This window comes from Engraulis encrasicolus, chromosome 8, assembly GCF_034702125.1.
Source record: "Engraulis encrasicolus isolate BLACKSEA-1 chromosome 8, IST_EnEncr_1.0, whole genome shotgun sequence".
Lineage (NCBI taxonomy): Eukaryota > Metazoa > Chordata > Actinopteri > Clupeiformes > Engraulidae > Engraulis > Engraulis encrasicolus.
Window position 1 is genome coordinate 48725279 of NC_085864.1, and position 9952 is coordinate 48735230.

Below are 9952 nucleotides of genomic sequence, written 5' to 3' on the forward strand. Positions count from 1 at the left end.
AAAAGGGGGATCTTCTCCATGGTCCGCCATTTTGAATTTCCAAAAATAGCCATTTTTAGCTGCAAAAATGACTGCACTTGGACCATACTAGAAAATATTTGTTTATTACTTAGTAAACTTTCATGTAAAGATCAAATTTGGCAATAGGCAGCCCAGTTTCAATGAGCAGCATAGTTGCAGTACCTTGTTTGACCATTTCCTGCACAGTGTCCCTTTAAAGGAATCGCTGCTGCTGCACACACTACTGACTCCACTATACAACACCTATGCCCCGCCCTGCCCTTCCCTGCTCTGCCCTGCTCCTCATTCATACCTTCTCCTCTACTCGTCCATATACCCTCTCCCCTCCTCCCTGCCCGTTCCTCTCCTCTCTCCTCTACCATCCTATGCACTTCTACAGGTGTTTTATCCAATTGTTCTTGTATGAAACGTGCAGGGGACACAGGCCACATCAGCACATTCAAGCTTACACACTACTATATACAATCCAATTCAAATTCTTTATTAAGGAATGACCCATTCAGATGAAAAATCTCGTGTTCGAGGGGGTCCCAAAACCTGCCCCCCCTCTCCTCATCCATACCAACTCATCTTCTCATCCATACCCTCACCGCACTCCCCCCTCTCCTCATCCACCCACTCTGCTCCTCTGCCAGCCTCTCTACCCTCTATTCTCCTCTCCTATACCCCCTTTAATCTGCTCCTCTCCTCTCCCATACCCACTCTGTATGCACCCCTACAGGTCCAATGGTGCTTGTATGAAAAGGGCAGGGGGCACCCAGATTTGAACTGGGGACCTCTTGATCTGCAGTCAAATGCTCTACCACTGAGCTATACCCCCTTTCTGTCAGACTTTTAACACATGTGAATAAAGAGTTTTTGTCACATGGTCTGCTCCCACGTGGGAAACAATAGCAGCAGCAACAGGACAAAGGGGTTAAACAAACAGATGGAGGGAGCGGGAATAAACAAATACAGTGAGAGTGAGTTAGAGAGGGATGTGAGTGTGACAGAGACAAAAATGGATGGATGGATGGATGGATGGATGGATGGATGGATGGATGGATGGGAGAGTGTAGAGTTATGAAAAATGTACATGTACATGTTGAGTAGACAAAGCAGAGGGTGAATTATGTGGAAAATCTGTATGTTTTCCACAAGGGAAAATATGTACATTTACAAAAGAGGAGGGGATTGAGGGGGTATGGGTGGAGAGAGGGAGAAAGAGAGGAATGGAGGGAGTATGTGATGTAAGATGTCATAACTGGAAAAGAGACTGGATTCTCTTTTTACACTAAAATGTTCCAACGCTCCAACACTTGAAGGTTGACATTCTGTGAGATGAATAGAATGGCAACACTGCCATCTGCTGGCAAGTTCACAACATTTCACGTCTGCCTGCCACACTTATAAAATCCCTCATTTAGTAGGGGCTCTAAGCCGAGAAATCGTTACGCGCTGGATAGAAGCATATAATTCGGTACACGTGTTCCTTGACTGATTTGAAGACATCCTAGAAGGGGTGCCCCTTGAAAAAAAAATGTCTACCATGTCATATACAATATGTCATGTTGGTAACGCATTACATTGTTATTACATGACATTATACTTAGCTGACAATGTTAATATAGTCCTCAGAAGAGATGAAGCAAGGGTAGCCTGCTAGACCAGATTGATAAAACTACAAAATGTACATAGTGTGAAAGTATGGGTGAGTCTGTGCTTACGTGCTTGACAGCATGTAACATTGTGAACGATTTGAGAAGATTCTTGTTCTGAATTAAAACTATGGTGAGAATAGACTGCTGCTAATGCTCGATTTGAATGGGATAGTGTCAGTGCAAGATGCCCTAGGTAGCAGGTTCTCCATCCTCTAATTTCCATAACAGATATACGTATTTTATTTGTATGAGAGAGGGTAAAGGACAGGACCTTTCCATATGTATGAAGAACCCCATAAGATCACCTAATTCTATATTTTTACAAGTGCATATTGTGAGAGCATTTCAGTCATCTTTAGAATGGCATTACAGATTACTCAATATAGGCCTACATGTAGGCCACAGTATGGCTTCAGTTCAAATTAAATGGGAATGATTTCTTAGTGTATGTTGAGTAAGAAGACAGAGATAAAAAAAATGTTTATTTGCAGACAAGTCCTCACCTAGTACTTGTGTCAAAAGTTGTATTAGTTAGCTCAGTAATCATTGAGTACTTAAACTGCTATCAAAACTGACAGCTGATGGACAACATGTACTGTAGGTCTTTTGCCACCCTTACCCATAGGAGAAATATCTATATAGAACAACACTTCTCATATGGTATATACGATGAAAGTAAATCATTACCTGGACTCATTTTCTTGATATGCAAGGCACATAAATAGTCTGGGCGGAAGAATAGTCGATCATACCCCGCCCCCCCAAACAAAATGCCACAAGACTTTTTTTAACCTTCAAGATTTTGAGTGGTAACAGTAACATAACTCATTCCCACTACACCTTTTTGCATAATATTGTACATGTCCTCAGAATGCTCTACTGTACATCAGTGGTTCTCAAACCTTTTGTGTGAAGTACCCCCTGAGAAAATATTGAGCTCTCCGAGTACCACCTTGACAACCAACATTAGAATATCGCAGTAAAGGCCTTCCATATTCACTTTTGCCAGTCAGTACAGGAGAGGTTCATAATGGCATTCCAAGTACCACCAGAGATGTCTCAAGTACCACCAGTGGTACGCGTACCACAGTTTGAGCACCACCGCTCTACATGTTTCAGTTCTATAGTTGTACTGTACAGTACAGCGCAGTGCAGTGGAGTGCAGTACAGTACAGTAGCATACAGAATGGTGCAGTATAATAAAGTACAGTAGAGTATAGTACAGTACAGTACAGTAGCATACAGTACGGTGCAGTACAGTACAGTAGCATACAGTATGGTGCAGTATAGTACAGTACAGTACAGTAGCATACAGTATGGTGCAGTACAGTACAGTAGCATACAGTATGGTGCAGTACAGTAAAGTAAAGTACAGTACAGTACAGTAGCATAAAGTACGGTGGAGTCTAGTTAAGTACAGTACAGTAGCATACAGTACGGTGCAGTCTAGTACAGTACAGTACAGTACAGTACAGTACAGTACAGTACAGTAGCATACTGCACGGTGCAGTAGAGTACAGTACGGTATATCACATTACAGTACAGTACAGTATAGTAGAGTACAGTACAGTGCAATACAGTAGAGTACAGTATAGTCTTATAGACGTTAGCCCTCCAAAGCCAATAGGATTTCCACATGCTGTTGTTTTAAGTTTTTGAAAGACTATTTTAGTAGCCTATGTGAGAGAGGGAAGGCAGGTAGACATGTTTTAAACAAAGGACCACACCCACAAATAAAAAATAACGAGCAAACAATAAATTAAGTGGTTAGGTAGCCAACATGTCATCTAGATTAAAGCCAAAAGTAGATGGAAAAACAGACATGTTACCATTTTGCTATTTTAAAACAAAGTATCTCTCAATATACTGTATGGATTGCATATTGATTATTCATAATTTCCTAAGCATAAATGCCCTTATCACTCCATTGTACACTTAGGACTGCGATATACATATCTGAACATTAATCAGCATACATTTGTCATTTGACAGCTGTCACTGACACTTGATATGTACATGTATTATTGACTTGATTGATATGAATATATTTCAGTTGGACTCCTAGGGTTAAATCATTGAGGGGGTCCTAAGGAAGTAGTAGTAGTTTGTGTGTGTGCGCGCATGTATAAGTGGGATTAAAATTATTGTTTGCCATCTTTATCTGAAGAGCAGACTGAGTGTCTGAACCTGCTAATGCTAGCATGCTAACATTGGGACAGTTATGTGTGGCCCAGTTCAAGGGTTTATCTCTTCTCCCCTAAATTTTCTAACCACAATTTTCTTTTTGGATGTTATAGATATGACCCACTGCAAATTTTTAAAACTCTTAATGAATGTTGGTTCAATAGCTAAATGCCCAGAAATGAGCTCTCAATTGTAGAGTGATCTCATTCTGACCATGGTTTTTATGATTTTCCTGTTTTTGAATCTAAATAAGACATATATAACATTGTTTTTATGGTATGTTTTGCACATATTTTCAAAGTTCAGTTTGTATACATCACACACACATAGGTGGATTGGCCCATAACACCATTATGTCCAGGCAGTACAGCATTGTATTACTATTGGCTCGTTTTGGGCAGCCATCTTGGATTTACCCCATAAAAATGACCTTAATGACATTGAAATTTGGGGCACCCCTTCTGAAATGATGTAGAACACCCTAAGGAAGGTCTACACCGATTTTGGTGCTTCTATCCAGCGCGTAACGATTAGTCCCTTTTTGGACGCTAAGAGACCCAGCTCATTTAGGAGACTTGATGAAAGGAAAAGTTGTTAGTCTCAATAGACTTCAGATTTTGAGGAAGGTAGTTATCGTGCTGTATCAGTATTAAAATGAAATGGCTCCTGTATTGCAATAAATAGATTACCTGTAAAAGAGAACATGAAGAGGAACATATGCACATATCCACAGTTTATTAAAAAAAAGTACAGAAATTACCAAAGTTGTGAAATGAACTTTTCTTCACCAAGGCACTCCAAAAGTATAGTTAAAATGTCTTTATTATTAGGCTATAACATGTCCATTAAGGACTTTTAGAATTGCCCACGCATAGTGGCAGTTGAGCCTTCTTCAGGGCATGATAATAAAGACATTTTTAACTATTGGAGTGCCTTGGTGAAGAAAAGATTTTTTTCTCTTTTCAAGCAACATTTCTGACATTGAATCTTGAACCAAAGAGCACCCACAAGAATACTTTTTTCATCCTTCTAAAGGGACTGAGCACGCCTCTGACTTCCAAACATTGTAACTTTTGTTCTTATTGAAATATTGTTCATAATGTCACTTTCCCACAGGGGTGTACTCAGTATTGCTGTGTGTAGTGGGGCGGGGTAAAGTTCAATAAGTAGTCGACTACGCCATGGGGAATAGCCCCAACAACCAACCAAAACCTCAATCACTTGGTAATACCAGAAGGTTAAGCACACAGGTTCGTTGCAATTAAAGAGCAGAGACAGAATTCCATTCACATAATAGAATTTATTTAAAGACAAATCAAAACCTGGTATGGTAAGGAGAGAAAAAGAATATGCAGTGAACTAATAGTTTATTGACATTAAATAGGGAATTAGGCCACGACACAGACAGACATGATGCCTACATACAACATTCACAGGAGTGGAGGAGGGACCCACCAGAGGGAGGCGTTCTTCAGTAACAGAGGCCCACGAGGCCACACGTGGACTATAGTGATACTACAAACACACAATTGGGAGCTACACTACTACACACTGTAAAGAGTGCAACACACCACAACAAGAGGGCGCCTGCCACTAGGTAACCGGCCTCCCTTCTGAGAACCCGCTCCACTCCTGGAATAAGAGACAAAATGACACATGAAGCGGGACAAACAAAAACACATAGGCCACTTGGACCAATGCGCTTCACCTGGCATGCAAGGGTTAAATTGTGACAAAATAGGGCAGATAGCCAAGCAAGCAAAATAACACGGCAAAGCAAATCAAAGCAAATAAAATAATGGCACGGCAAGCAAAGCAAAAGAAGAAGTCACACCATGCAAACCCAAAAGAAATACAGCACTGCAAGCTAAATTAACCCAGCAAACCCAGATAAGCGCAGCCAAAAGCCATGCATAAAGTAGGCCAGACAGAGCCAAACACTGGATTGACAAGACAAACAAAACAAAATACAAATAATCGAAGAGAAACAAACAAAAAGATGCACACACACACACACAATCACACGTCCGCGTCCAGGGGGGCACTGGCCCAAAGCTGTGGGCAGCGAAAAGTTAGCAGCAGACGTGTACGGATTGGACAGAGACAAAACAGCGGCGCAGCTATCAGCTGGTAGACTGAAGATTCCAACTGACCAAGTAGTCAGGCACCTATGAATGTGGAAACAAATTACTACTAGAATTAACATGATTTAAGACATACAGGTGGAATCATCATTAATTACATACCACCGCAGATGATGCAGCTGAAGCACAGAAAGTAGAGAACGAGCGCTCCGCCCCAACACAACCTGTGGAGTGAGTACGATTTAGTTGAATGCGCGTAAAGAAAATTAAAACCAACTAAAGTTAACACATCCCTTTTAGGGTGTACCTAATCACCGGAACGGACCAGAACGAACAGAAACGGGCCAGAACGGACCGGAACGGACCCAGATTTAGCCAAAACTGACCGAAACGGACCCAGATTTTTCATAATAAGAACACATTACGCTCCGAAACAGACCGGAACTTACCCAGATTCAGCGAAACCCTACCGAAACCGAAACGGACCCAGATTTTGCATTAAGAACACATTACGCACTAAAAAAAATCTTCGAGAAGCAATCTGTGATATCAAATGAACGTAAAACAAAATTATTCCATAAACTATGAAAGGTTGGTCAAAACATTGCCTAGCCCCTGTCATGGCTGTCATTTCAATTCTCAAACAGTCGAGCTGTCATTTGTCAGCAGTCTTTGTAATTCCAGAGGCACTCAAATGTTTTTTTGGTAGTAGCCTCTCTCGTATTATAGTCCTAGCATACACAGTCCAGAGGACACAAAATCAAAGAACAAAATCTGTCTGGAATATTTAGGAGGGCATGGAAAAGTCGCAAAAGAGGAATAAACGGCACACAATAGGTGTAACTGGCTGCCCCGAGTTTTCATTAGCCTACTCTTAATGTTATGTTGGATAGGCTACAAGATGTGAACAAGTTACTAAAACGAATTTCTAGGCCTACTTCTAAAGTTTGCAAACAATGCCCAATTCGTTAGCATTTATGCGGGACTTATTTCCATAATATTCTGCTGTTATATGATGTCAAAGTCACGTGAAACTACCAGTTTACCAGCGAAATTGCGCATTGACTAGTGTATGGATGGAGTGACTAACACATTGACATGTGGGAATATGCCTATAGGGTGCTATGAAAATGCTTACAACTCCTTAGAACTGTAGGCTACTGTTTTTTCACCAGTGAAGTTTAAGCTGGTCAATAGCCTATTGGGGCAGCTCTCTAGCGCGTCAGTGGAGACGCGCGCGCACACACACACACACACACACACACACACACACATCGACAGATCTGTCTCTCCCTCTCCTTGTCTTCATAGTGCTCCTTGTGTCAACAGGTGAGAGAGACATAGGGTATTCCATAAAACTGTTTAGGTAACGTGAAGCCTTTCTTCGTGCTTGTCATGGTTTTGGCCAGCAACTTTCAATACTCCACGATATACATTTGCTCATCGTTACACGCTCTCAATCTCGAACGATACTTACACGCTCTCAATCTCGAACGATACTTGAAATGTTTACTAGAAATAAAATATCCCAAGTGGTCACAAGAGGGTCCGCGTGTCTCGCAGCGAGGCCCATGACAGCGCAGGTGTCTCCTGCGCTTTCGATGCCCATGCTCCGAGACAGGCGTAAGCGCAAGTGCGCACCCCCCCAACTAACTTTGGATCCGTTTCGGTCGGTTCCTAAATTTGGGTCCGTTTCGGTCAGTTCTGACTAATTTATGGGTCCGTTTCGGTCAGTTTTGGCCAAATCTGAGACCGTTCCGGTCCGTTCTGGCCAGTTTCAGTCAGTTCCGGTCCGTTTCGCAGCGTAATGTGCTCTTATTATGCAAAATCTGGGTCCGTTTCGGTCAGTTTTGGCTAAATCTGGGTCCGTTCCGGTCCGTTCTGGCCCGTTTCGGTCCGTTCCGGTAAGTTCCTGTCCGTTTCGGTCCGTTCTGGTGATTAGGTACACCCGTTTCCGTTAAGTTAAGTTCCGGTCTGTTTCGGAGCGTAATGTGTTCTTATTATGAAAAATCTGGGTCCGTTTCGGTCAGTTTTGGCTAAATCTGGGTCCGTTCCGGTCCGTTCCGGCCCGTTTCGGTCCGTTCTGGACCGAAACGGACAGGAACTTACCGCAACGGGCCAGAACGGACCGGAACGGTCTCAGATTTGGCCAAAACTGACCGAAACAGGGTGTACCTAATCACCGGAACGGACCGAAACGGACAGGAACTTACCGGAACGGACCGAAACGGGCCAGAACGGACCGGAACGGACCCAGATTTAGCCAAAACTGACCGAAACGGACCCAGATTTTGCATAATAAGAGCACATTACGCTGCGAAACGGACCGGAACTGACTGAAACTGGCCAGAACGGACCGGAACGGTCTCAGATTTGGCCAAAACTGACCGAAACGGACCCATAAATTAGTCAGAACTGACCGAAACGGACCCAAATTTAGGAACCGACCGAAACGGATCCAAAGTTAGTTAGGGGGCCGGGGGGGGGCGCACTTGCGCTTACGCCTGTCTCGGACCATGGGCATCGAAAGCGCAGGAGACACCTGCGCTGTCATGGGCCTCGCTGCGAGACACGCGGACCCTCTTGTGACCACTTGGGATATTTTATTTCTAGTAAACATTTCAAGTATCGTTCGAGATTGAGAGCGTGTAAGTATCGTTCGAGATTGAGAGCGTGTAACGATGAGCAAATGTATATCGTGGGGTATTGAAAGTTGCTGGCCAAAACCATGACAAGCACGAAGAAAGGCTTCACGTTACCTAAACAGTTTTATGGAATACCCTATGTCTCTCTCACCTGTTGACACAAGGAGCACTATGAAGACAAGGAGAGGGAGAGACAGATCTGTCGATGTGTGTGTGTGTGTGTGTGTGTGTGCGTCTCCACTGACGCGCTAGAGAGCTGCCCCAATAGGATATTGACCAGCTTAAACTTCACTGGTGAAAAAACAGTAGCCTACAGTTCTAAGGAGTTGTAAGCATTTTCATAGCATCGGGGCATATTCCCACATGTCAATGTGTTAGGCCTAGTCACTCCATCCATACACTAGTCAATGCGCAATTTCGCTGGTAAACTGGTAGTTTCACGTGACTTTGACATCATATAACAGCAGAATATTATGGAAATAAGTCCCGCATAAATGCTAACGTATTGGGAATTGTTTGCAAACTTTAGAAGTAGGCCTAGGCTAGAAATTCGTTTTAGTAACTTGTTCACATCTTGTAGCCTATCCAACATAACATTAAGAGTAGGCTAATGAAACCTCGGGGCCAGCCAGTTAGACCTATTGTGTGCCGTTAATTCCTCCTTTGCGACTTTTCCATGCCCTCCTTAATATTCCAGACAGATTTTGTTCTTTGATTTTGTGTCCTCTGGACTGTGTATGCTAGGCCTATAATACGAGAGAGGCTACTACCAAAAAAACATTTGAGTGCCTCTGGAATTACAACTGCTGACAAATGACAGCTTGGACTGTTTGAGAATTGAAATGACAGCCATGACAGGTTCTATGTTTTGAACAACCTTTCATAGTTTATGGAATAATTTTGTTTTACGGTCATTTGATATCACAGATGGCTTCTCAAAGATTTTTTTAGCGCGTCCTAATGTGTTCTTAATGCAAAATCTGGGTCCGTTTAGGGTTTCGCTGAATCTGGGTAAGTTCCGGTCTGTTTCGGAGCGTAATGTGTTTTATGAAAAATCTGGGTCCGTTTCGGCCCGTTTTGGCTAAATCTGTGTCCGTTCCGATCCGTTCTGGCCCGTTTCGGTCCGTTCTGGTCCGTTCCGGTGATTAGGTACACCCAACACGCCTCATTACCACACCCTGTGCCGTAGACACATTTGAGGCCATCGAGGTCTGGCCCTCGCTCATTCTGAGGTTTTTTCATTCCGAAAATTCAGTTGGGCATTCTGAACGCCCAACAACAACACAACATGCGACTCAAAGAGTGTTCAGCTGACATGAAGCTCCTATATTTTTACACAAGTCTGCATGATAGCAGAGTAGGCCTACATTACAGCAGT

The 9952-nt window shown here is 42.9% G+C and overlaps 1 non-coding gene across 1 annotated transcript; it reads right to left on the reverse strand.

Moving 5' to 3' along the window:
- Positions 1-769: 769 nt before the first annotated feature.
- Positions 770-841, reverse strand: trnac-gca (transfer RNA cysteine (anticodon GCA)). The gene has a single exon. It is a non-coding gene; the product is annotated as a tRNA-Cys (tRNA).
- Between the last annotated feature and the right edge of the window lie 9111 nt (positions 842-9952).